General features: G+C 41.9%; 1 protein-coding gene and 1 long non-coding RNA gene across 3 annotated transcripts in view; one reads left to right on the top strand and one right to left on the bottom strand.

Annotated features, from left to right (window-relative positions):
• The window catches only part of LRRN1 (leucine rich repeat neuronal 1), a 36,401-nt gene extending 21,493 nt beyond the window's left edge, over window positions 1-14,908 (bottom strand). The window contains exon 1 of one of the 2 annotated variants that reach the window (XM_006196510.4): window positions 14,452-14,908. The gene's annotated coding sequence lies outside the window, so the exon portion shown is untranslated. Of the gene's footprint in view, window positions 1-14,318; window positions 14,410-14,451 lie in introns of those variants that run through there. The other variant, XM_015237039.3, reaches the window with a different exon arrangement.
• LOC140686806 (uncharacterized) overlaps window positions 1-19,614 on the top strand; it is a 100,863-nt gene extending 81,249 nt beyond the window's left edge. Inside the window, exons 2-3 of the long non-coding RNA XR_012060752.1 lie at window positions 9,254-9,405; window positions 19,527-19,614. This is a non-coding gene — a long non-coding RNA (uncharacterized lncRNA). The remainder of the gene's footprint in view (window positions 1-9,253; window positions 9,406-19,526) is intronic.
• Window positions 19,615-26,862: the final 7,248 nt, after the last annotated feature.

The following is a 26,862-nucleotide window of genomic DNA, read 5'->3' as shown; positions in this document are numbered from 1 at the left end:
TCATGAGCATGTCTTTCCAAATCCAAGTTTAGAGACATTACATTATTAGCTTAAAATTGTTCTAAGTGAATGTATTTACACCACAGAAATTGGCAAACACTGCAAATTTGGGCTTATCTTTTGGAGAGCTAGCTGTTAAACATTTACCAGCACACCACTGGTGTAAAGGCACCAAAGCAGCAGGGACAGAATAAGTACACGAAATAGGAACTATTTCATTCTGAATGGGATTTAAGGTCTGCCAAGATAGGAATGAAAATCAAGACAGAAAGGAAGGAGGGTGCCTAGCTACGGAGGGCTTTTGATGCTTCACTGAGGAGTATTCACTCAGTGTATTACTCTTGTCAGCGACCTAGCAGAAAACAGAAGGTACATTCAAAAGGGAGTATATAAAGAAAATTTTTAAAAGGGACCATTTATAAGGCATGGACAAGGTTAAGGTAAACTCACAAATGATGGCCAAACACCCTTGAGCTAGCTATTGCAGGAAGCAGAAGCCAACAAGAAACCAGATGGCAAAGGACCCACTGAAATGGTCAAGTCTGATTCCCAGAGTAAAAAGCAAAATGGAGAAGAGTAGGGTGGATCTGGAGGGTTATGGAGAATATCCAGCAGTCTCAAAGTCAGTGGGGACCACTCAATGTCTTTGTACAGGGAACGATGGGATCATTTCTACAATTCAGAAAGACTGAGTCATCTCAGCTCTGTGTAAGAAAGGAGGAAACATGGGGAAAGCCATTAAGAAGCACTTACAATAAGCTAAATGAGAGGTAATGAGGACTGGAAGTGGGATTGCAGTTATAGCAACAGAGATGAAGGACCATATTTAGGAGACATTAGAGAAATGTAAGTAGAGAGTTACTTGTCAGATATTATAGTTGACTAGTAGACTGGAGAAAGGGGAGGGAAGAATTAAAAATAATACCAAGGTGTTGAGCCTTGGATGACTCTGAGATTGTGGTTGCTAAAGCAAGATAGGGCCTACAGGAGCTTATTCTGAAAGTGGGATGAGTTTCCATTTGTGTGATTAGAAGAGGAAGAAGTTGGGGTACTTCCGGTTCCCTCCCTGCTGGACCAGTGTGTAGTGACTTTATTTCTCTGTAGACTGCCATGGTATCCTCTTGTACAGCCACAGCTCATTCTGGATCCAAATCATTGCCTCTTCTTGACCCTTCCATGATGTTGTGATTTTGGGGATGAAAATATCCAGCAGGCATTTGAAAAGACAGGACTGGAGTTTGGGAGTGAGATTATGGCCAGATATAATGTTTTTCTCACAAAGGTCTAGCATGGAAGACTTAAGATTGCAAGAGCCATGCAGAGAAAAGAAAAAAATGTTATGTTAAGGGTTCAGGGGAGCCAGAGATGTATTGCTATAAAGCACAGTATGAGTACAAAGGATGACTGCATTTTGCTGAAAAGTAAGCGACTATCTCTACCAGATACTCTGATAACTAACTGGTGATAGTGTCTGAATTAAGTTGTATGTCAATACAAAGATGGAGCTAATACAAATTATTACAGGGGCAGCAGGCTAACCCAGTGTTGAAATGATCTCTGTATTATGAACCATAATAATTGAGATCAGGCAGAAAAGTAGATCTCTCCACGGAGGACAGATCAATAACAACTAGGTTTTATGGTCATTAGCACCCTAATGAAGTTATTCACCATCTGAATCTCTTGGAGGATCTTGCATACGCAACATCACTCACCTCTTTCATGTTAACACCAGCCAGATGTGGCTAAATGCAATTTACATAATGGAGATTTTGAACAAGAATGATATTCCACACATGAAGGAAGCATTTGCATGCTAAGCAAGAGTTTTTTTTTTTTTTTAAAGATAGCCCTAAACTAGTATTTAAAAATTTCCATCTGTGGGCAACACAGTTGATGTGTTGTCTGTTAGCCAGTGCTTTAATCAGGGGTTCATCTACAATAAAAGGAAATGTGTTGCGGGGGCAGGGGGGAAGGCAGTGGAAAGCAGAAAATAAAAGAAGATATATGAGCTTACAAGATATTAACTATATACCAATTTCACATCCATGTATCTTTAACCAAGGGGGGAAGTCAAACAACATGCCCAAGACCACAGAGAAATGAAGGCAATACTCCCTCCTTGCAGTGCCCTTTAGCTCTTAGATCTTGGCATGCCAGTCCAAATTATGCCAGGCACAGGGATGCCACTCAACCAGCCCAGCTCCTGCAATTTGTCTCTCCAGGAATTCAAGCCTTCTGTTGTCTTCCCCCTTCCATGACTGGAGTCAACACATCCCATCCCTCCTGTACATAATGCAAACTCTCCCGCTGCAGAACCTCTTAATAGTCTTTTTTGTCTGAATACCAGTGTAGTTTAGAGGACAGGAGAAAGGAAGTTCTGAGTTAATGGTCCCCCTTTTGTTCTATTCTAAGCCTCAATGGTCTTCTCTCTGTTTCTCAAACCCATCAAGACCTCCACGTCTTGGCTTGCAAAGCTCCCTCCCCCCTGCACCCTTTTGCCTGGGTAACTCTCACTTAGCCTTGAGATATTAGTTGAAATGTCACTTCTTTAGAGAGGTCTTCTCTTAGAAGCCTCCATGTAATGTTCTCTTCTGGCCTCATGAACTTGTATTTCACCGGACTTAACACAGTCATACTTTTATATTTCCTTATGTGACAACTGGATTAATTTTGTCTCCCCCATCAGAAAGCAAGCCCCACGTGGGAAGGGACCGTATTTTATCTGTTTTGCTCACCACTGTATCCCCAGCTCACACAAAAAGATCTGCACAGAGGTAATGCTGTCAGATTTTCCAAATGACTGAAGTAAATGATTGTCATGTTCTTAACATTGCAGCAAGAGCTTTCCCACACATCCTCACAGCAACCTTGAGGGTTCATATCATCCTCCATTCTACAGATGAGAGACCTTGAGAGTCAAATAAATTAAGTCTTTTAACCAAGATCACCCAGCTAGTATGTGACAAAGTTGAAATCCCAGACCCATCTCATCCGAGCCCCTCTTTTTGGTTTTTTTCCATTGTTGTGGAATTTTCACAGACGATCACTTAATTATTATGTCTTATCTCTATTCACTCTATCTCCCCAATGAGTTTTGAAGCTTATTTGGGATGGAAATAACACCTTGTACATTTTTTTCACCCCAACATCACCCTGCTAATAGCACTTGATATTCTACATGCATTTAATGAATACTTTTTGATTAATAACATTTCCCTGGCATTGATAACATAAAAGCACCCCCAAATGAGTTCAGCGTTCCATCATAACCTCTCTAAAATAGTAATGCACTAACATCTCTGTGTATAATACAGGTTTAAGAGCTAATTTCTACCCAACTATTTAGGGAATAAATTTTTTTTTAATTATTTAGCAGAAACAGTATGGCAAAATGAAATAGACATTTGATGGAAATCCCTTTCCTCTTTCATTCACTCAATATTTTTAAGTGTATCTTCCATGTGCCCAGTACTCTTCTAGGTGCTAGGGTCTCAAGGCTGAGTAAGCCATAGTCTCATCGCTCAAGGTGCTGTTTGGTGGAGGGGGCTGGTATTACAGTGATGTAAAAAAATAATCGTAAATTAAGGTAACATGCCATGCTTGAAGGGAGGACCAGGAGATGTGGGAAAGTCAAGTACGGTGTGGCTAACTCAGCCTGGAGGAACACCAGAATTAAGAGTGCCTGGTCCTACACACTAACTTGTTGTGAGATATTGGGCCAATTGTTTGTCTCAGGTTTTTTTCCTTATCTTGAAATACTTACCTCCCAGAGTTGCTATGCCATCCTCTCAGCACACTTAGAAAATGCTGATTATTAGCGAGAGTAGCCAGAGGTGACTAGGTGGTCTGGGTGGGTCTGGCTGTCCCCAAGGGCAAAGAGTATCAGTATCTCCAATTACCTGTAAATGCACCCACCTACCAATTGGGAAGCCCGGAAGAGGAGGATTAAATAAGACAATGAGTATAAAGCTCTTTATAAATAATTATTAGTTCCAGCTCTCAAATAATTCAAAGAAAATGAGGCACCTAATAGTATTCTAATCCTCTTCATCGTGAGTAAACAAGAATCTAATAGCTAAAACAAGATAGAGGCTATCGAGGCTTAATCGTAGCAGCATCTTCCTGTGTCCATCCACCATGGGTCTCCTTAAAAGTCACCAGATTTGGCTTGGTTGGTACTTCCTCTTGCTTTGTGAATGACCCTGCTCCCAAAAGGACTCTTAGTTACACTGCATTGGGTTCTAGTCTGGCCCCAACCAGAAGCTTTGTAGTTTGGTCAAGAAGCAAGATGATAAATGTTATGAAGATGGCAGTACTAAGAATCAACAATAACAGTGGTAGCAGCATGATTTATTTTGAGCATGTTCAAGATGCTGGTCGCTGTTCTAAGAGTTTGACGTGCCCCAACAACTGTATTACCTAACAGTGGATCCCAGAGGGCTGAAGTTTGGGGGTCTGTTAGTTCTAACAATGTCTTGAATTGGGCTCCTCACTGGAGAATGATAGCTCTGAACTGAACCTGTTCTCTCAGGTTAGAAAATCTGACTCCATAAATCACAACTTAGGGGCATTATAGTCTTGTCAGAGAGAGTGGATACAGAGCAGGATCTAGAAACAAAAACAGCTCTAATGTATTCATCTGTTCTTTCAAAACACATCGGCTGACTCAAGATTTCTTGCATGTCTGGACAAATATGAAGCTCTCTTGGGGTCCATAAAAGGTGACAACCGTGTGAATTACCAAATTCACAAATACCTAGTCTGAATCTTGTCTCTTAAAATATCTCCACTTGCCTCCAAATGAGCATCCAGACACTCTGGCAGTCAGAAACACCAGATTTCCACATAATAATAATACCACTGCTATCCGTTACTACTGTTTACCAAGTACTCACCTTGGTCACCAGGAACTGTTCAAAGAGCTTTAGACGCACGATCTCACCGAGCAAGTGCAGTGATTCTGTCAGGTGGGTTCTATTATTACCTCCACTTCACAGATGACGATACTGAGGCTCACTGAAATCACTCCAGACCACAGAGCTAAGATGCACATTTGGAGCCAGTTCTTCCCAACTCTAAGACCTGCCTCATCTCCAAGCTTTTTGTCCTGCCTTGGGCTGTACATCCTGTAACACGATGGCAAGGACTCACATTGTTCGGATGCATCACTTGCATTCCAGAAGGATCTCTTAAAGCAAAATAGTCTTTAGAAGCAAATCTCAAGTAGTTTCTAATATTATTAGACAGCTTCAAGCTCTTGTAAAAATCATCCAGTACCTTTTAGAAGGATCAGCAAGCTACTTATTTCTGCAAGTGTCAAAGTAACTTTATTCACAATTAATATTTTCACTTCTTTTTTCTGTGCAACAGAAAAATGCTTTTCAATTTTTAGAAACCTTCCAAATTTAGAGAATGATATAACTCAGTATGCCGTGTGATGGTAATGGTTAGAAGAATGCAATCTTTAAGTATGCATTTTCGTCCACTTAAAATTGCTTATTCTAAATACGATTTTAAAATATGCTGCTAATAATTTCAATATAATTTTAGAGGATAATTCAGTGATGATTGGTTAAATAAGAATACCAAGCTAGATTTCAAAATTTAAAGTAATAAAAAAATCATCTTACATAAACCTTACTTTAATAATGGAATTACAGAATTTTTAGAACCAGATGGGCTATGAAAGCTAGTCTAGTCCAATCCTTTTGTTTTATAGCTGCAATTAAAGAGAAATAAACATAGCAAGTGCTTTAACAGTACAAGTTCAGAGTCAGACCCAAGTTCACATCCCTGCTCTGCCACTTACAAACTCTGAGACTTCATCTGTCATCCACAGCCACAGAGCCAGTTCTTCAAAGTGCCCTGCTGAGAAAGCAGGACTGCTGTAAAATGAGAATTCGAGTAAAGGACTCCCCTCTAAAACAGGTGTATATTCATTCATTCATTCATTCATGTGACAAATATTTACTGAGTACACACTAGTTTTGTGGCCTTGAGCAAGTTATTTAATTGCTTTGTGCCTTAGTTTCCTGAGCTGTAAAGCAGGTATTGTTGCAAGGATTAAACGAGTGAATGCAGATAGGATGTGTGGGATGGTTCCTGGCATACTGGAAAGGTGCAATAATGTTGAATATCACTATCTTTCTCCTACTGCTACTACATTCTATATTATTAATTTGGGAGCCTATATAATATTTTTCTCCTAAATACTAAAGCATCTCATTTGCATAGAGCTAATCTCTCACTCTATTGCTCAATCCTGAGGGTGAAGCCATTTGGAAACTTCCTCAGCAGGATTCTATTTTGACAGTGTTATCCGTCACGCATAAATAGAAAACTGTCCCACCAGCATTTGCCCACATACTTTGTGTTTTTCCTTCAGATATCTTTGAAGAGACCCAGGTTTTTCACCTGGCCTCCCAGGTAACAAATGATGAGTTTGTGAGTATGTGCAGAAGTTGGCTGGGATTCCAGAGACAAGACTATCCCCATAGGACAGAGCAAAGCTAACTGGTCCTTCAGGGGGTCAAACCTGACGTGTAGTTCTCCTTGCAAAGAACCATAATCAGCTGAAGCACAAGAGGAGAAATCCAATTAATTGCCACTCCAGCGTCTTTCAGTGGTTCTATCATGGTTGGATGAGTTAATATAGATTCCATTAGTGTCTTGGAAACTCTCAGGTCATGGCTGAAGTCCTATATTATTCTCGCTCATGATCTTGGAAATCACAGAATTATGAAGATGAAAAGAACCTTGAACAGTCAGGCAGCTTCTCAGTCTTCCTTCTCACAAGAAAACATTACACCATCCCAGAGAAGTGAGAAATAGTTACCTCTTTAAGATCTTGAGTGAAGGCTCTCCCCCAAACCCATTTTTAATGTGCCAATCTTATTATTAAAAGCAAAAACATAAACTTCTCAATATGGAATCTGCCTTCCCTGTGGTGTGTGTGTGTGTGTGTGTGTGCGCGCTTGTGTGTGTGTATGTATATATTGGTCATCATTCTCTGGGAGGAAATTTAAAATATCCCCGCCAAAGAAAAAACCAAAAAGCAAACAAAACCAAAACACATGCTACTATTGCGTCTCTTTCCTAAGCAGAACATCCTCAATTCTGTCCACATGTTCTGGGTTTTCATTTTCTTACCCTAGCATCATTCTCCTATGAACTTTTCTTCCCAGCTTGTCACAAGTATTTTTTTAAGTTTCTAAAGTCAGCTTAAAATAAAATATTAGAAGGAAAGTGTGATTAGTCCTTAGGTGTCTGGGAAACCCAGTTTAAGTTTCTCTGCATGATACATTTTAATTGATGCATCCCAGATCCTTGCTCTCTCTGGTAACCCAAGAGCTAGAATGCTGAGTCACTGTCATATTATTACCTGATCTGACTCCATGGCTCAGGAAGCAGCCCTGGTGTGAACGGGAAAGGCAATGGGTATGAGAGAGGCAGGGAGGCTGGTCTTATCCCAGGTCCGGTGTTTCCCTAAAGGTGTGACCTTAGGCAAATTGAAATTGGGCTAGGAAGAGGAGCCCTGAAACCTCTCTTTTACAGCTAAACCTTAGAGAATTATTAAGTGACTTGTCCAAGGTCACACTGAATTTCTCCATGGCTCTGATCCCTTAGTCACTGAAAAAAGGGAGAAGGAATGACAATGTTGTCTCAGAATGTTGCCGGTCAAATGAGATACACATTTAAGGACTGCAAAATTTGAAGTTCTATAAAACATGAGGCATTACTCGCTTTGTCAGCTCAGCTACATCTTCTCTTGATGCAGCTTGTACAGTCCTATGTTTCTTGCCACTGACATTCCTTCTGTTTCCAGCCTCCTCTCCTGATAAGTCAAGACATTCTGAATTCTTATGGAGTCCTACAAAGAATGAACAACTCCATCCCCAGTGTAGAGTTCTTGACAGACTTAAGGTGTCTACCCTCTCTCAACCAACCATCCAACTCACTTGTGTTCAATGAGGTTAGATCTAAAATTATCTCCTGCCAAGCATGGGTGTTCCTGGTGATAGCCTGTTTTGGGAATTAACCAGAAGGTTTCATAAAGCCTTTGCAGGCAGCCAAAATCTAAATGAAAGCTCCTTCTTCTGTACTTCTGTAGCTCACACTTTCACCACCACCGCATGCTTTATTGCACTTGGCCAGTCCCCTCTCCATGACCTTCACTGGACTTCAACTCACCAAGGGCAGAGCCGTGTCCGCCAGAGCAGCGTTCCTCAACCTTGGCATGACTGACTCGTGGAGCAGATGCTTCTGTTGTCAGGGGACTGTCTGCGCATTTTAGAATGTTTAACATCATGCCTGGCTTCTAGCCGGTAGCATCCTCCACCCCCAGCTGTGACAATAACTGACAAAAAATGTCTCCAAATACTGTCAGATGCCTAGGGGGCAAAATCACCCCCACCTGAAAACCTCTGTGCTAGACCTAGCCGAGTGCCTTTCTGTGCTGGGCACTCAATAAACACTTGTAGGTGAATACATGACTGATGGTGACAAAATGCTTATGACAGAGTTAGTGTATAAGCTGCAGAAAAATCAACTGATTTCTTTTGATTTTGGCACCTCCTATAAAGCTTGGCACATGGGTTGTGCCCAGTATATATTTACCGGGTGAACAAGTGTTCTATGATCATAAGCAGCTTTCTGTATCCCAGGTAGAATTCTTTCCCTCAGGCGAGTCCAGGTGAGGTGGTGGGGAATTGTCATAATAGGGGGAGAACATTTTTAAAAGAACAAAACTGTTCTTAGCTGTAGGATTAGGAACCAGAAAAATCACCTTGCTGTGTCTGCCAGACCTTTAGCTTTCCATTCAATCACGGCATATAGAGCAAAAATCAAATTCTTTGCAGGGGTAATACTAGAAACATCTTCCAGTGTTCTTGGGTCCTTGGATAGGAACGCACAATGCCAGGAGGGCTGCAGGACACCCAGAAGGTCACACACTCAGTCATTAGTGTCAGATCTGGGAAATGAGCCTGCGCCTTCCTGACTCCCTGTACAGTACTTGATTACAGTGATTATTATGGATGCAAATTAAGCTTTATTACTATTGTGAAATAACAATGCAGGTTAATGATATTGTTTATTGCTATGCTAACATTTTTTCTAGAGGGGAAAATTATAGGCATGAAACCAATTAAGCAACCTTTCTTTCTTTGTAAAGCTTTTTTAGTTTTCCTAAATGAAGATTCTCTCTTTGTGCTCACTGCTTCATAGTGCAAACTGATTTTTTGTCTCCTAGGTCTTACTGAGATGGATGCTACTACTGGTGTGGTCCTTTTCCCTGTATGAATCAAAAATGACCGCGCTGATACATAACTGCACAAAGGGCAGTCATAAATAAGAGGAGCAAATATTTTGAAATGAAGACCTAACGGACATTGTCCTGTAGAGGTAAGGCATTGTTGTAAATGCTTCCCTTGGAAATCTTTGTTAGTCAAAGGCTTGCATTCGCCTGTTCCTGGACCGCACTGTAGGATGGCTCTCCTCCCATGACTGAAATGGTGGCTCCAAAAAATGATAACAGATTAACTCACTTATTCCTCAGACTTTACATAGTTGTCCTTTACTCCCAGGTCTCCATAATATTTGCCCCAAAAACCTTTCAAGTGGAAGGATGTCATGTCACACGTATATTGTTAATGTAACTATGGTAACCAGAAAATGCCACCAGTGTGCCTGTTTCATACACAAATGAGGGGACAGCTGTGGAGTCCACATGTCTGCCAGTGGCATAATAGATGTGAGCCAGGATGGCCTGGGTCAGAAAATTACAACTCATTTATATTAATCAGAGCTTTCAAGTAACATTTCAACCTCTGAGCTATGAAGAGTGTACACGGAAGGCAACAAGCCACCGTAAAAGCAGTTTTTACTCCACAGTTTTTAGAACTAAATGTTGTAAGTAAAGGCAGCAGCATCCTTGGAGGATGCCAAGTCAGAGTTGACGGACTGCCAGTGTGTGTCACTGCAAGTTTAAGCCGAGTTTCTTTGCCTCTTGGGGATGATTTGCAGTGTGTTAAGTACAATAGTTCCATTCAAGTTCAGTCTTTGTGTTAGTTATGGTATTGGGGGCAAAGCTTCCACAAACCTTTTAGCAGTCTCATTGATTATGGTCATTGGTCCTTCCAGCCCTACTCCCCCAAGCAGGTCCTGATACAGATGAGGAAACTGAGGGTTGGTGGGATTAAGAAACTGACCTAGGATCACCTGAGTATGACTAGATAGCTTACTTAACAACCTAGTAACTGATAAAACTGCTAATATCCTACCTTTGTTAGACCTTTTGAAAACATTCAAGAAGTAAAAAAATAATATGTAAGCCTGCATATTGTTTCTTTAAAAAAACACTATCACATAAAATGGCATATATTTTAATTATTAAATAGTATGCTTAACACGTCTATAGGGTGTCCATGAAGTCTGGAAATATATACTATATTATCTTCTCATGTATTGTAATTGTAATGTCAGTAAACCACTTATTATACATTTTGCTATGTTTTGAGACATGGATGCTACCTACATCCACTGGTGTATCCATAAAGTAGGTGAATGGTACTATACTAAAACCAGAAAATTTAAAAAGCAAACTTCATTTAAGAAGATTTGTAGAACGAATGGTTTCCTCAGTCACTCAAGTACTGAATATTACTTATAAGGTTTAACTTTTGACTCTATTCTGCACTTTAAGGCAAGAGAGAATACATGTTTTCCTTACTTCATCTATATAATTATAATTTCATCTTGAATAAAATATTAATCAAAGCTCTATTCATGAGTTAAAGATACTTCCATTGTTCCCAGAAACCAAAATACGATTACAATTCTAAAACAGAATTTGCTTTATCTCCAGATTGCCTTAACCCAAAATAGATGTTCAGCATAATAATTTTTTAAAACTAAATACAAAATTTGAGCAACCTTACATTAGTGCACAAGTGAATCATTCAAAGAACTATTATTTTGTAGCCTAAAAATAAATTATAAGAAAGCATTATGAAAGTCTAGTAAAAAATGACACCCAAGTCCTATAATTTACCATATTTTATTCATGGCTTATGGCTTATTTATGGTGGCATAAAAGGCCCACCATTCTGTTTATTTATCACCAACTGGCTTGGGAAGTAGCAATATAATTCTGTAGAGGCAGGTTCTCTTTAGTACCTGCTGGGTTTGTCCCCATGAGTCTCACTGCTTTAGAATATGTGCTAATTGTTCTAACAGTTCAGGTCAAGAAGCTCGCCTTAGCTGGGTCTAACCAGAGAGAGATCAGTGGTTGGCTTTTCCCTTGCTTTTCGGGAATTTCAGACACTGCCCAGAACTACCTATGTTATTGTTCAGAACCAGAGTCCACAGTTGGATCTGGTCTAAGATTTTATTTAGCAGAATGATCCTTTTCTAATAACAAGTACTTTATTACTTTTATTTACCAAGGAAGGGGCCCTATCTTCCCTTTCATTAGACTTGCAGAATAAAGACTTCACACAGGCAGGATAATAGCCAGAGATAAATTCTCAATGTGAGGCTTTGGTCATTTTAAAGTTACCATGTTGTTTCAAAAATATCTAGATGATAACTTCACAATAAAATGGCTTATTGCCTAGTTTTAAAATGTCAACTGCATTTTATAGTTAGCCCTCAAGTCTATAATAAAGACAGAATCCTGGGCTTAAGTCATGTAAGAGTTTATTATAATGATTTGTTACTTTCTGACTTCTGGATAGCTCTAAGACAGAAAATGTAATCTTGGCTATACCATTTTCTTACTTAAATTTGACTCAATACCTTTTTCCCCTCCTGGGAAAATACTGCCTTATGTGTAAAAAGCCACTGAACCAGCAAAAATAACTTAAGGAAACATGTAAAATAGCAGGCTAACATCTGTTACCCATCCCCCAACCCCCCCACACTGAGCCTCAAAACAATGTTCTTTTTTTTTTTTTTTTGGTTGTATTTTAATGTCCCTTTCAGTGAATATATAGAATACAGGGGCAAACGCTGTTCAGTGAATAGGCTCTTTTTCCCTTCGACAGTGTTTGGGGCTGACAAAAGAAGAGGCCACTGGGCTGGCTTGTCAGTAGGTATAATCCCAGGGGCTCACGTGCGGCCCACACTGCCTGCCTTTTGTTCAGCGGTTGCACAAGGCCAGGAGGTGAGCAGTGCAGCTGTGTATTAGCTACTATTAGACAAGGCAGAAAGTTCCCTATTTGGGCGTCCATGGCAAGACTGCCTCCCCATCCGCTGTTCTGTCCTGTGACCCAAAAACCCCTCAGGTGACTAGGAACGTGATGGTTTCATCACCTGCAGTTCTACAAGTTTGGGGCCTGTTACTAAAACAATTTTGATTGGGCTATGGACTTGCTAGTGAGATCTTCCTATAGTCAGCTACAAATATCTTCTCCTCTAGTGTGTATCTCTGAGGATGGAGAGCAAATGTAAGCAGGAGATGAGATTCCATAAAAAAAAGAGAGAGAGAAGAAACTCTAAAAGTTGAGGGGTCAATTCAGAAATTACTTTAAACAACCAAAAGTGGAATTAAGTTACTGTCTGCTTCATATAACCATTCTCCTCACTAGCTCAGAACATCCGGCTTGAATATTGCACAAAGACACACAGCCAGGTAAAGAGCAAGCAGTACTTGGCGCTTTCAGTACAAAAGCACTCAGAGAATTTGGCTCTTGAATAAAGGTGTCAGCAAGACTTGGAATTTCCAAACAGAAAAACTCACACTGTGCCTTTATTCCATTTTCTTAAGGTCTATTGTTAACTAAAGACTCCTTGTCTTTTCAAATTCCTTCATGTGAATGGATGAGGCCAGACATCTGCCAGGATTCGCTCACATTTGCATGCAAATCAGAGACTTTGGGACACACGTGGCCCTGGAGCCAACAACACCACTTTCACTCTAGGACTTAACACTGATCAAAGTACCTTCCTGAACTTTCCACTCCTCTAGTCCTAGCTCTTAAAAATGAAGTAACGGGCATATTCCAGTAATACTGATCCTTCAGACCATCGTGGCAAAGCAAATTGCAAATATATATATATATATATATATATATATATCTTATATATATATATATATATATATATATCTTATATATATATATATATATATATATATATATATATAAGATATATATATATGATATATATATCTTAAAAAAAAAATCCTACAAGCAAAAGCCCAAGTCAGCAGTACCTGTTCCCTCACTGAATTCCACTTTTCCCCTATTATCTAGGTCTGGGAATGAAAATGTTAGTGCTCAAAGTGGCATGAGATTTAGAGAAAGGTCATTTTCCTGGACTCTCGGCCTTTGCCTGTGTGGTTCGAAAGCCTCAAAACTATTCACACCGGGTCATTCATTCATGCATTCATTGCCTGTGGCTGGGGCGGTGAACCCAGCAGGCAAGGTCCCCCTCTCCCCAGAGCAGGTACCACCTCCCGAACCTCCCACTGCAAGTGTCATGCCAGCTCCCTCACATCCGTCCTGGGACGGGTTTTCCCACCAGTCCCGGGTGCTCAGCGCCCCTCCAGCTACTTGATCTTTTCACCCTACCTGGGTCTACCAGACAGGGACTCCCCTCCATGGTGGCAGTCGCGGCAGCGCCCTGGGAAGTGCGGAGTCGGCGGCTGCCCACACCCCTCTCCACGCAGCACAAAGGACACTCGCTGGCAAACTTTCCTCATTATCGACCCCGGCCGCGCGGGGAACCCAGCACCGGCTCCACCATGCCTGGAGCGGACCGAGGCTTCCCTGACGTTTCAGCATCCCTGGCTGAAAGCCTCCTGGGGCTGCCACCGCTTCTGGGCTCAAAACGTGAAGGGTGAGGTCTTTCCCCCACTTAGACCACGCGACGGTTGAGTAGATTCTTCTGAATGCTCGGACTTCAATACACTCAGTGCTTTGCGAATTACACCCCTGGCCCCTTTCTTTACTGACAAGGCCACCTCCAAGACATCCTTCCTCTTTTCTCTTCCCACAGCTTGCTACCTTCTTCCCCCCTCTCCCAGTCCTCTTTCCAACTCCTCAGGCCCCTTTCCGCGCTCTTCTCCGACTCGGGCTCACATCCCAGCAACCCTCTTTCCTCCGGATCCCCCGGCATCACCCTCCCCCGCGTCGGTCCCTTCAGTCTAGCAGGCTCTCCTCCAGCCATTGCCTTTTGCCCATTTCTGTCCGGCCTTCCTTCCAAACTATCGTTCTGCCCGACCCCTGTGATTTTTTTTTCCCGTAAGGTTACTAGATTCCGGTTTCCCCGACTTCGTCATTTTCCCCAGCTCCATGAGCCGCGCCCCCTCGTACCTCAGAGGCCCGCGATCTTGTCCCACGGTTCCCCAGACCCTTCTTGGGCCCGCCACGCCGCCAAGTTTGCCTCGACTTCCCCTCGCCGCTGCCCACGCCCCCCGCCGTCGCCCCGCTGGGCGAGCGCACTTACCCCGAGGCCCGGCTGGCGGGAGTGTCGGGGTGCGCACGGACCAGGCACCGGCGGCGGCGGCAGGAGGAAGAGAAGGAGGAGGAGGACCGGCTGAGCGGCGCCTCCTTCCCAACACTCTGGCACTGGCTCCTTGGGGGGCTCCCGGCAGAGCACCAAGACGGGAAGCGAGGCAGCGACACGAGCAACAGCTGCTGAGCGGGCCTGGGCTCAATCCGGCTGTCGGAGGCAGGACTGGAAAAAAGGGTAGAAGTGGGGTGCAGAGGGCGGGGCAGCGAGCTTCCAGGTCCGGAGGAAGGCGCCCGGGGCGCCTAGGGATGTTACCGCGCGGATGCCGCCGTCCGCGCTGACGCCGCCGGCTCCTCTCCCCGCCCGGAGGGCGCTGCAGGCGCGGGCGCGCGGGCCTCGCCTAGCTCCCCGGCTGGCTGCCGGCGCCCTCGGTGCGCCCCGCTTTGTGCTCCCCGCAGCCAGCGTGCACCTGGTGTAAGCAAAAGCGGTCAGCTGATGGGCTGCCAGCCGATTGGCTGCTCCGCGGTCTCCTCCCCTCCCGCCCGACCCCCTTCCCGGCCTCCCACTCTCGTCCTCCCGCCCCCCACACCCGCCCCCGGCTCAGCCCCGTGCTGGGGCACCATCTGTAGCCGGCCCAACAAAGGCGTAGCGCCGCGGGTCTCGGGTGGGTCGGCCGCCCTGCGTCGCCGCCGCAGCCGCTGCAGGGAGCATTGGGCCGCCGCTTTTTGTCTGGGGGACGACAGGCTGCGGCTGGGTTAGGGAGGCAAAGCACATTGCCTTTTCTTAGCAAAAGACATACCAAAAAAAAAAAAAAATGCCCATGCTAGAAGGCCAGCTAGGCACAATGGGGCCAGATCTCTGCGCAGCGTAGAACTTGGATTTAGGGACTGAGAAGCAGACAAAATGCACTCTGGGAGAGAGCCGAGTCTCAGTATGAAATCTGACCCTTCGTCTTAAATTGAATGGTGATTCCTTGGGCTGGGTATACATGCCTAGGTGTACATGCCTGGGTGTGCACACACACGCGTGGCTGTGGAATTGGTCTGTGCCCTTGGAGCGGGAAGAAAGTGTTCAGACACTTGAATGGCAAAGCAGCTTCCGGTTTAGGGAGGCTTTCAGAAAAGGTTTCTGAAACTTTGTAATTACAGCTTTGTGATGTGTTAGGTGTGAAAGTTGTGCTCAAAGAAGCAGAAGATTGAGAATGCAGCCTTTTTGAAATGGGGAAGTGTCAGAGAGCAAGGTGGAAATGGGCTTTTGGAAACTGTACATGAACCTGAGTTTCAGCTTCTAAGCGGCTAGTTTAGAGCCAGGCTCCAGAGAAGCTCTTTGTAATTGTTGGGGGATCTGCTTTAAGCTAGAGCATTATTAACCTCAGTGCCGAGCAACTTCAGGCAAAGGTATGTGGTGGCATTTCCTTATGACGTCCAAGCTTAGAACTTCTGGGGAATTTGGAAAGATACATTAATACAGAATCGTCTTTTGAATTCTTATAAGGACATAGTATAAATTTAACAACAACAGTCTTATGTCTTGATTTCTATAGCATTCCTGGTGTATTTCATAAATGTCTGATAAATACTTGATGCTCTCATATGTCCATTTATTTTATGTTATCCTGAAACTGTCATTCAGATACCAGTGAAACATGGTGTGCCTTAGAAGGCTCTGGGGAAAGAAGGTATTATGATTCAGGGAAGAAGGGAGGTGAAGAGTAGAAGAACAGCTATACAAAAAAGGCCCATTACAATAGGGTGGGAGGGAGCTACCTATAAAGATTTTAAAACTTTCAAAGCAAGTCAAGTCTAGAACCTTTCCCAAGAGTCATGCTTCTGTCTCTTTCCCACTTTCTCATGATGATTATATGTAGCTTGGATCTCTGGTGGAAAATACAGAACTTGAGCGATCAAGAGAGGTAGAAGACAGGTTTCTTTAGGTTTTGGGGACTGTCCATCTTGGGGTGGAAAGGAGATGATGTTGTACCCCACATGGTGAGGCTTTACAGAAGTAGGTCCTTGGGGGCAGTTGAAGCAATTAAAGGTGATGGGGAGTTACTCTTTCTAGGAGTCAAGGTGTCTAATAGCCTCCAGGTTTTGGAAGAGACTTCATGAGAATGGTGTGAAGCCCAGCTAAGAAGAAAACAAGTCAGGCATTAGTGCATGAGCTTTGAAACCAGGCTGACACTGCTTTAAATTCCAGCACTGCAATTTATGAGCTGTGTCCCTTTGGGGCAAGTCACTTTACTTCTTTAAGCCTTAGTTTCCTTGGCTATAAAGTGAAGTTAATAACAGTTCCTATCCCACAGGGTTATGCTGGTTAAGTAAGAGTAAGCCTGTAAAAGGCTTGATGCAATTCTTGGTATATAGTAAGCATTCAACACATGGAAACACTCAGTATTATTAGCCAGGTAGTGAAGACTAAAGCAACACATCAAGTCAGACAGGTGGGATGATTATGTCACAGAACTGACACAGGTGACAGAATATCTTAAAAGCACTAGCAGCCCCAGTGAGAGAAACAGACTCTGTCTCCCCCCTGTTCATTTCTTTTTAAATCACCATATCATTTATTTAAACTAATTTCCCTCTTCCCCAAGGCAAGAATGAGAAAGGAAGCTCTGCCTGTTTCCACTTGACCACTGCATATATGTGGCTCCTGATAGAAGGAGCATTATCATGAGGAAGAAATGTATATGCCAGAGTTAGGGAGGCAGCCTGGGAGGGAGGTGGGGGGAGGATGAGGATTGCGACGTGTTGAAAAGATTGCTACAGGACAGAATAGAACAAATGGAGGCAGAGCATTTACAAAGGAATCTGAATTTTGATTCTGCTACTGGAAATTTGATGAATTGCCTACATGGCTAATGGGTCCAAATTTCAGAAACTGCCAATTTGTAACTCTGCAAAGGGGTTTCAGGATTATTTTATCAACCAACACTTAAAAGCCCCTTGTCGTTGGGGTGAATGAAGAGGAAACACTCAGTCACTCCTAGTGAGCTCACACAGTCCTGGGGTCCTAAGTATATTAGTAAATATTTATTTATTTCATACATTGGGGACCTTGGAAGCTTTAGTGGAGAATGGAAGTAAGTGGATAGAAAGCCCCCAGGGTTCCCAGGAGAGCCAGGTCTTACTGTTGATGTAGGGAGGAGTTCTTGCCCCTGGAGCTGGCCGTGTTGAGACACTGCAAATCCCTCTGGGTTCCCCCACCAACCCCCTGAGGTTCTTTAACTTCAGTTTGAAGAAACATTTTAATTGGTATTAGCCTAATTGTACTGGTCTATGTGGTAAATGAGGGGATAAAAAAGAAGATGAAACTTTAGAGGATGATCATATTAGAATAATCTTTAAAAGGACATCTATATTTTGAGAACAAAATTATAATATGCCATTCTAAGCCACAATTTCTTAAAGTTGAAAATACCTCTCTCTAATTGAAATATTAATAGAGCGCTGGTAGCCAGTGTTCTTTCCAGCCTCTGAATTAACACTATAGCTTTAACATAATCATCACCAAGCTCCTAGAGGATGATGACTGTGCAGCTCACAATTTGGTGATTGTTGTGATCATCGTTAACTTTCATGCCAAATGTGTTATTTCTCTAAAGGTTTTTAACAATTGAGTGGTTTTACTGTATATACATAGTTCCTGTTCTTTCAGTTTTGTTCTGCATATGAAATCATTACAACACAAAAAAGTATTAATAAATTATTAATAATTATTAATTAAATTACTTTAGCATTTAAATTGATCATTTGACATGGAACTTAGGTGACCAACTGTCTTGATCTGCCTAGAATTCTCCAGGATTGAGTCCTGAAAGTTTCACATTTTCAGGAAGACCCTCAATCTGGGTCAAACCAAGGTGGTTCATGGTTCTAAATAACTCACATTAGGAAGTTTATAGTACTATTGCAATTTTCATTGGGTGATAACCTTGCAGATACACCAGTAATGCCCTTATGCTGGGCTGGATCAGGAATCCTGTTTCCACTCATAGAACTTGATTGCTGCATAGCCCTTGACGTCATCTAATCCAACCTCCTTATTTTATACATAAGAAAACTAAGCCCTGGAAATTGTGGCAGTCTGTGGACAAAGCCTATACCAAAAAAATAGACTATATACTGTTTGAAGGCAGAGACAAGATGGCCAGCTCCTAGCCCCGCACCCAGCATGCAATAGGTACTGAGTAAACAGCTTTTGAACAAACGAATTGAATCAATTAATAAAATAATGTCTTTTAAACAGAACACATTGTATCTTGAGCATTTTCTTTATATCATTAAAAATTGTTTGAAATTATAATGCTTTATGGCTGTATAATTCTACCAATCTTCTGTTGCTGAGAAATAAGGCCTTTATCAATTATTCACTAAAACATATGTTATAGTAAACATACTTATTAGAAATGGCCATTTTGGTTATTGAACTATAGATGAATAAACTATAGCTTGGATTATCAATTTAACATATTCCATTTTTTTTCTATATTCATTAGTACTTATTTTTAGACTGCCAGGCCTTACTGAAAAATAAAGGTTTACTTACGTTATTTGCTTTTTTACTGTAAAGATTTTAGTTGATAAGTTTGTTTTCAATTATTTGCTCTCTGATTTCTCTTTTGCCTGTATGATAATAGCTAACATAAATTAACATAAATTATTTACTCTGTGCCAGGTAATACACTTGGTAATGTTTCTCATATTGAAAGAGGCCATATACTATAATAGTTACAAGCTGGAGTTCCTTATTTGTGTTACCAAAGTTTCTATTCCAGCTCAATGTAGCTGTGTGAATGTGTCTGTAATTGCATCTGTATTGTAGGGTTTCTGAGGATTAAAGAGATATGTATGTGCCTAGCATATAGCAAGCATTCACTAAATATTAATGTATTAGTTAATATACTGCTAGCTGCTGGGACAAATAAACCAAAGAACCCTAGGGGCTTAAATAGGGTAGGTTTATTTCACACTCATGTAAGAGTATGTTTCTGGCTGGGTGGCTTCCACTTGGTCATTCACGGCCCAGGCTGCTTCCATCTTTTGATTCTTCTTCCTCTGTTTCTGCAGATTCCTTTCCATTCACAAAGAGGATGGGGAAAGAAAGACAAAAGAAAGGACCATGTGGGGAAACTTTATGGGCCAACCTAAGAAATCGTTCACATCACCTCCACCTCTGTTCTTTTGGCAAGAACTCAGATACATAGCAACACCGAACACCAGGGGAAACCAGCGAAGGTAGACAAGGTTAGTGTCTAACAGTAGAGAAAATGTTACAATGTGCTGCATTACAAATAGAGCAACATATATTAGAAGCATAGCAATCTCTCCTACTGTTGGCTTTCATCTTGCTTAGTCCACGTAACAAGTCTGATAAGGGAGGAGGGAGGACTTGACTCCTTATCCTGACTGACGTCACCACACTGCCTTCCCCAGGGTCCCAGAGACAAAGCAGGGAGAGGAAACTTGTCAGCTGCCCCAGCAGCAGCTTGTACTGCTTCTTCTTTCAGTTACCATAAAACTTTAGGAAGTTCAGAACCTTTCCTTGTAAGAAAATGCTTAGAGACTACTGCACTGGAATTCAGTGCCTCTATTATCATAAGTTTAATATCCACATTTACTTTTAGTCCTAAGGGCCTCCCAGGCTATAAAGGAAAGATTGGCAGGCAGCATAGACACCACTGGTTTATACACATCCTGCTCACAGAATTTCCCTCCATTTTACCCAACCTTCCTCTGTCAAGTGTGTCTGCATTCTGCCTGCACTTCACTTTATTTTTATAATAGAGATGCTCACACTCTAGCTCTGAGCACATTAACAGTCTCTTCTGAGTAAAACATTGCCCCTATTCCATTTTCATGAATAGTTAGGTCCTCACCTACTAGACTCATTATCTGCTGAAATCCTTATTCTCTGAAATTTGATTCACTTTGTACCCTCAAGTCTGTATCCTGTCCAAACCCTGTACTGCACAACAACCATGTTCCTGAAAAGGGACTTAGTTTTTGAGTTTTGTGACTTTGTGAGAAGAGAAGGCTGCAGAGAGATGTGCGAGAAATAAATGGTGACTTAGACCGGTCACTGGAAGCGAGGCTATATTGCAATGCAGTTCAGCAGTATCTCAGGATTTGAGGACTGAAAAGAACCTTAGAGATAATCTGGCTCAACCCTTTCATTTTACAGATGAGCAAATTCAAGTCTCAAGAACACTGAGGTTTCCATGTACTTCAGAGTGTCTGTGAAGTTTGGGTGGATTTAAATCCTTATCCAAGGTCATACTGCTGGTTAATAGGAGCATGAAGCCTAAAATCTAGTTCTTGTGATTTTTAGATCAGGAATCCTTCTCTAGTAGTGGTGTAACTATGACGGAGATCCTCAGGCCTCCCAGAATTTTGTGGATATGCTCTCAGGAGTCTGCTAGGTTGCTATAAGAAATTTATATTTGTTTAAGTTTCAATAATCTGAAAAATTAAGATAAGCATATTCTGAATCATTTGAATGACATCCTTATAACTGAGTGAAGAAAAATGCCATCGAGTGCCAGTGTCTGTGTTTGTGCTTATGATCATGTTGGTGCCAAGCAGTACCCCTTTAAAGTATGTGGAACTAACGAGAGAAAAACAGGGCAGTTTTGATGTATAAACGATGTCTTCTCAGTGGCCAGGTGAAGGCCACATAGTATCTCAGCACATTCTAAGAAAGAAAGAGCGGGAGAAATTTCACGAGTTAAAAGTGAGAGGAGAGAAAAAGGATAAGAGAACTGAATCACCCACAACACGGGGTAGTCTAAACTCCAAAAGTGAAAGTGTGAGAGTGAGAGAGAGAGAGAGAGAGGGAGAGGGAGGTGGGGGTCAGGACCATATTCACACTTTAAGAGGTGACTTAGTTTTAGAAAAAAGGGAAGACGTTCAACTCTTACATAAAGTTGATGATAAAACTGATGGTTGAATTTGAGTTGAACTGCTTTGGTAGTTGTTGTTTTTTTAATAAACAATTTTATTTAGTTATAATTACTGCTATGAGTTGAATTGTGTCTCTACAAATTTGTATGTTGAAGTTCTAACCTCCAGGACCTCAGACTTTGGAATTTTCCCATTCATAGTTAAGATTTTGTTTTAATAAGAAGAAGAGGAAGAAACATATAGCAACTAACTCTTATCAAGTATTTATTATGTCCTATGCATGCTGCAATTTTTGCATGAAGTCCACGTAGTTCTAACAACAATCCCCTGAGATGGGTAGGTATGATTATCACTCACGTTTTTCTCAGATAAGGTAACTGAGATAATAACGAGTGTAGATAGCAGGCCCTGGGTACCAGAGAGCATGCTCTTAGCTATGGTAAGTCTGTAATCTCTGACTCCATCTATGCTGCAACTCTGTAGTCTGAAAGGCCTGCACCTTTTGGTCATATAGACATAGATACACCTTTTGGGAAAAATGTTTGTAATTAAAAAAGCAAAACAAGTTGATGTAGTGTTCTAGAAACTGTCTCCAAATATCTTAATACTTTCAGAAAGGAGGAGTCTGAGCAATACTACCCACATTTTATTAGAACAATGGAGACATTCACAAAGTAATAAGACCTGAAAGTCCACAACAGGATAGTTGAAAACTTTTGAAATGTAAAAGGAAACAAAATTTTAATTTGTAAAACTGGAGCTTTTTAATAGATGTGCACAAAGGGCCAGCCAAAGGCCACCTAGGTGATTCTTAAGGACTGAGCAATTGAATGGCATGTAGTTTGCCAGGGACAAGTCTTGGTCACTCTCTGGAACATTATTTGGTGAGCCTTTCATGAGAATGGGATTCTAAACTCAGATTTACCACTAATAGCTTCACTTCTCTGAACCCCAAGTTCTTTATGTATAAAATGATGTCACTGATAGAATCTGTGGTTTTCATTTTTTCTTCCTCCCAGAATTCCTTGGTTAAATTAAATCACAAGGAAACACTGTATCAAGATAAAAAAGCAAATCTGGGTTTTTGGTTGCGACAACCAAATCTACTTGGCTTAGGTAGGAAGAGCTTTACTAAAAGGCACTAGTTAGCCTACCTGGTCTCTGGCAGGGCTGGGCAGCTGGGCGTGGATATTGCCCGCCCGGGAACAAAGCGGCTGGAGAACATGCCCCTGTTCTGCTGGAAGTGACATTGTTGCTTGCTTATCCCTTGATCTCTACCCCACTATGGATGGAAACCCAGAAGCTCTACACAGCTCTGCCTGATGATGCTGCCACTGTCCCTGCTGGAAGATATGGCTGCCTTATCATGTTGCTGCCTTGTACCTGTGTGTTGCTTGACTGAACCCAGGCCCTGTGCAGAAAGAAAGCCAGGCAGAAAAGGGTGGGACTGGGTGCTGGGCGGGCCAGCTCACAGTATATGCCATCGATGTGCATTGAGGGTGGCCAGAGTGCGAGTCCCTATTTGACCTTTACCTGTCACTGTCCCTTGATGTTGGTGGGACCCTGTTGGCCAGTAACTCACTGAACAGGCCCCCAGGCCCCTGCAGATCAAAGCTAGAAAACCACCAAAGTAGATTATTTTTAAAGTTCTGTCTAGTGTTAAAATTCCTTGATTCTATGCATTTCCAAGGTTAAATTAGAGGAGTTTAAAGAAGTATTCTCCTGGAGGACTCAGCTAATTCCAATATATTCTCTATAATTATCAGTAGTTAAGGATATTATACCCAAGGAGTAGGGCTTTATCTACATTTACATTTTGGTTGATTCCCTCAATTAGCTATGTCAGTACAAGAATATTCCATTCACACACAGGGAAAGGAAAGGGAGGGCAAGGGAAGGATAGGGGGAACATTTGACAAAGATATTGTATGCAGTTTTTTTTTTCCAGAAGGGCACATTTTGGGCCTTTCAATGGAATCATTTTTAAGTTGCAAGTACTTGCAGATGCAGGTATAGGAAAACTGCTTACAGTTTTGGGCACAAGTTCGGATCTATAAACTCTAAGCTCAAAGTTCCAAAATCAGAAGAAAGAACAGGCAAACTTAAGGTACCCTAAATTATACAAAGGTCTGTTTACATAATCTTTTCCTCCCTAATACCTCTCAATTACCAAAAAATAACTATTCTGGTTATTACCAAGACACCTCAAAGACAACAGAGATGAGTGAGGTACCATATTGTTAGGCATGGTGTGTCCATCAACTGTATGGTATCGTGGGATATACTATGTCCTTTAACCTAAAAGCTTGATCTCTGGATTCAGTCCCTTTAGAATTTATCCGTAAGTCAACTTAGCCACAAGATGGAAGTAATAATAGTAACTGTGTCATGTTACTGCAAGTATTAATTGTGCTAATTATTAGCACATTGCCTGGGACGTAAGAATGTTGTCCAGTACAGTCACTGGGTCACCTGCCTTGACCTTTGCTCCTTTGGAAACTGGCATTGGCAGTTGAGCAACAATTTGGGGAGGCTGCTGCCCAGGAGAGGGAAAGAAAAAGGCAGATCACTCCCTTTCTTGGAACATTTTTATCTCTTTAAGATTGCCCTTACTGTTGATTATGGGCTGATTTCATCTATACATGATTCAGTAAACCTTGATGAACATTGACTAAAGGCAAAGCATCATGGCCCATGACCTGGGAGACTGGACAAACAGGGGCATTGATTCAACAGATATTTGTTGAGATTCTATTGCATTTAGGGGCTGTTTTTGACTCTGAGCTTTAGCTAGGCCCTAGTGGATCAGATGTAGGCTGCGGTGGGGACATGGGAAAGTGACGTTAAAGAAGCAGATACTAGGGTTGACTCTGCCCCTGTATCTGTGTATATAAACCACAGGTAGGGTGACCAACTGTCCTAGTTTGCCTAAGACTGAGAGGTTTACTGCTGCACAAAATTTTCTTTTTTAAGCCAGGACTGAGTGATTTCCCAGGATGCAGTGTTTTGGTGCCTAAAACCAGGAAGGTCCTGGCTAGACCAGAATGAGCTGGTTATACTAACAGATTTTATATCCTTGATGAGACAGCTTCTCTACCTTTGAGGAGTTTAATTCCCTGCATTTAAAATGAGAAACTCTGCACTGGGATGTAGCTGTGATGTGGTCCAGAGTGGTCTGGAGTGGGATTTAAGAGAGCAGCTGAGACCCTGAGACCCTGGCCATAGCTCTTGGTATCGTGATGACCCTTGACAAGTTAATAACCTCTCCAAACCTTAGCTCCTTCATCTAGAGAAGCAGGTATCATTTGGACACTTGATCGCTGTGTGTTTGAGTAAGTTAAATGAAATAGTATGTGTATAAGTGCCTAGCACAGAAAGGAAGTATAGTATTTTTTAAATTTCCTATCTTCAAATGAGAAAACATATTACACTGGCTTAAAGATAAGAAGTTTCAAATACATGTGCTTGTCTGCATTAACCTTCCATTATTTGTGCTTCATGTATTACTGTGGAAATTTTCTTTTAATGTTTCTATTGGTTGAATTTCTAGTTACTAACAAAATTGTAACCCCCTCAAGTGCATGTGTGATCTTTTTATGTCTTGGACATCTCCTAAAAGCTTCTAGAACTTAGCAGGTCAAATTTTGGGAACACAAAGTGCTGAGGTTAGTTTGCAATGACCTGAGAATAAAATATGCAGCAAATATTTTGTTTATTTTTTATCTGCTTTTTAAACTGTAAGTCTATCATGATAAATGTTATTTTTATATAGATCAAAGGAGCCAGCTCAGATCATATCTTTCTGAAGCCTCCCCCTTACCTAAGTTATTGCATTTTAATCCCTTTATCTGTGTGATTTCCTTGCAATTTGCAAATTCAGTGGAAAGGAAAGGTGGCAGAGACAGGACAGATATACACATTTTGCCATACTAAGTAGGTAGAAATCATTCTGTGCCTGTGAGCCTGAGAAAACACAGTTGAAATATCAAGCTGTTAAAAAAGAAAGAAGAAGAAGAAGAAGAAAAGAAACGACAGTCTCAAAATGGAGTTACTTGTGCTAAGTCTCATTCCAGCAAACCAAGACTTCCTACCTAACCTAATTTCAGTTTCAGCGTCTCCCAGAAATGTGACCTTTAACCAGCCAATGGAATTACCTGGCTAGTATTAATGTGGTAATCTGCCTGAAAGCCCCTTGCCTTTCCTGCAAAGAAAAGTGACCTTGCCAGAAACAATCCATTCTTTGCTAGATTAGCTTCATTGCCCCGTTACCTTCTGCCTATAAAAGTTTTCTGTTTTGTATAGCCACTCAGAGCTCCTTTCTATCTGCTGAGATGGGATGCTGCCTAACTCGTGAATCATTAAATTAAGCAAATTACATCTTCAAATTTACTGAGTTGAATTTTTTTTTTTAACAGATTTGGTGGCAGCGGTGGAATCTAAGGAGACTTTGATGGCATTGGGGACAATGAGAAATACTGGTGTAGTACCCACAAACTCTTCTGAGTTCTCTTTCTCGCCATTTCTGAGGGCTATGGGTAAGTTCCTCTCGGTTCTGAGCTCCATTCTCTTTGTGTAAAGCTCCTAACCAAATTGACTTTTCAGTTCAGGGCAGGTCAGCATGAGCTAGCACATGGTTCCATCCAGAACCCAAGTCCCTAGCCTTTGGTTCAGCCTGCAATTCCCCATTTGGTTGGGAAAATTCCAGCTGTTGGTTCTGCCCCCACATTAGGACATTGGCATTCCACATTGGGAGCTATTGGCAGTTTAGCCAGCAGTTCCTCATTTATTTGGAATCAGTCTGCAGTCCCTACTCTTTGGGATCTTCTGGTTTAGCCCTTTCCTCAATTCCTCCCTAGTTCTGTGGGAATTGCTGTTTGTGTATATTGTGGGACACAATGTGGTGGCCGGTGACATGGTGATGCATGGGTTGGTAAAAGAATTTACCAGAGATAAAGTATGAGAACAGAAAAGGAGTTCGTTAGGTGCACTGACATAGACAGCAGCTGGCCACACAGATGAGAGATGCCTGTGTGAGCACCGAGGGTCAGTTGTTGGGGTCTTTTATAAGGTAGGGTCACATGGTGCCAGATTGGCTTGTGTACAAGTCTCTGACTGGTTGTGGATGAGGTAAGAAGTTTAAGGTCTATGGAGGGCAATGGGGTTTGTGACTCTGGTAATGTGGGCTGCAACAAGCCAGCCTGAGCTATTGTGAGATTAGGCATTACCTGGGGCTATTAGTGTTTTAGGGGAAACACCCCCAGTAAAGAAAGTACTTTATCTGTTGAGGGGTCACAGGCAGACATCTGAGAGCCCAGAAATGGGGATTGTTGGACTTTGAAGGATGTCAGTTGTCCCAACAGTGTACACAGAACCTTCCATTGGCCAGTCCACAGTAACATCTCATTGGTAATGCTGGTTCTTTAATATGCACATGAGATAGAGGCTATTGCTAATGGGAATCTCAGAAGCCAAAAAACCGCAAAGATGTACATGAATCGGGCAT

The sequence above is a fragment of the Vicugna pacos genome, chromosome 17 (assembly GCF_048564905.1).
Source record: "Vicugna pacos chromosome 17, VicPac4, whole genome shotgun sequence".
NCBI lineage: Eukaryota > Metazoa > Chordata > Mammalia > Artiodactyla > Camelidae > Vicugna > Vicugna pacos.
The sequence above is the reverse complement of the archived record's forward strand: the minus strand, read 5'-3'. Positions and strand labels throughout refer to the sequence as shown.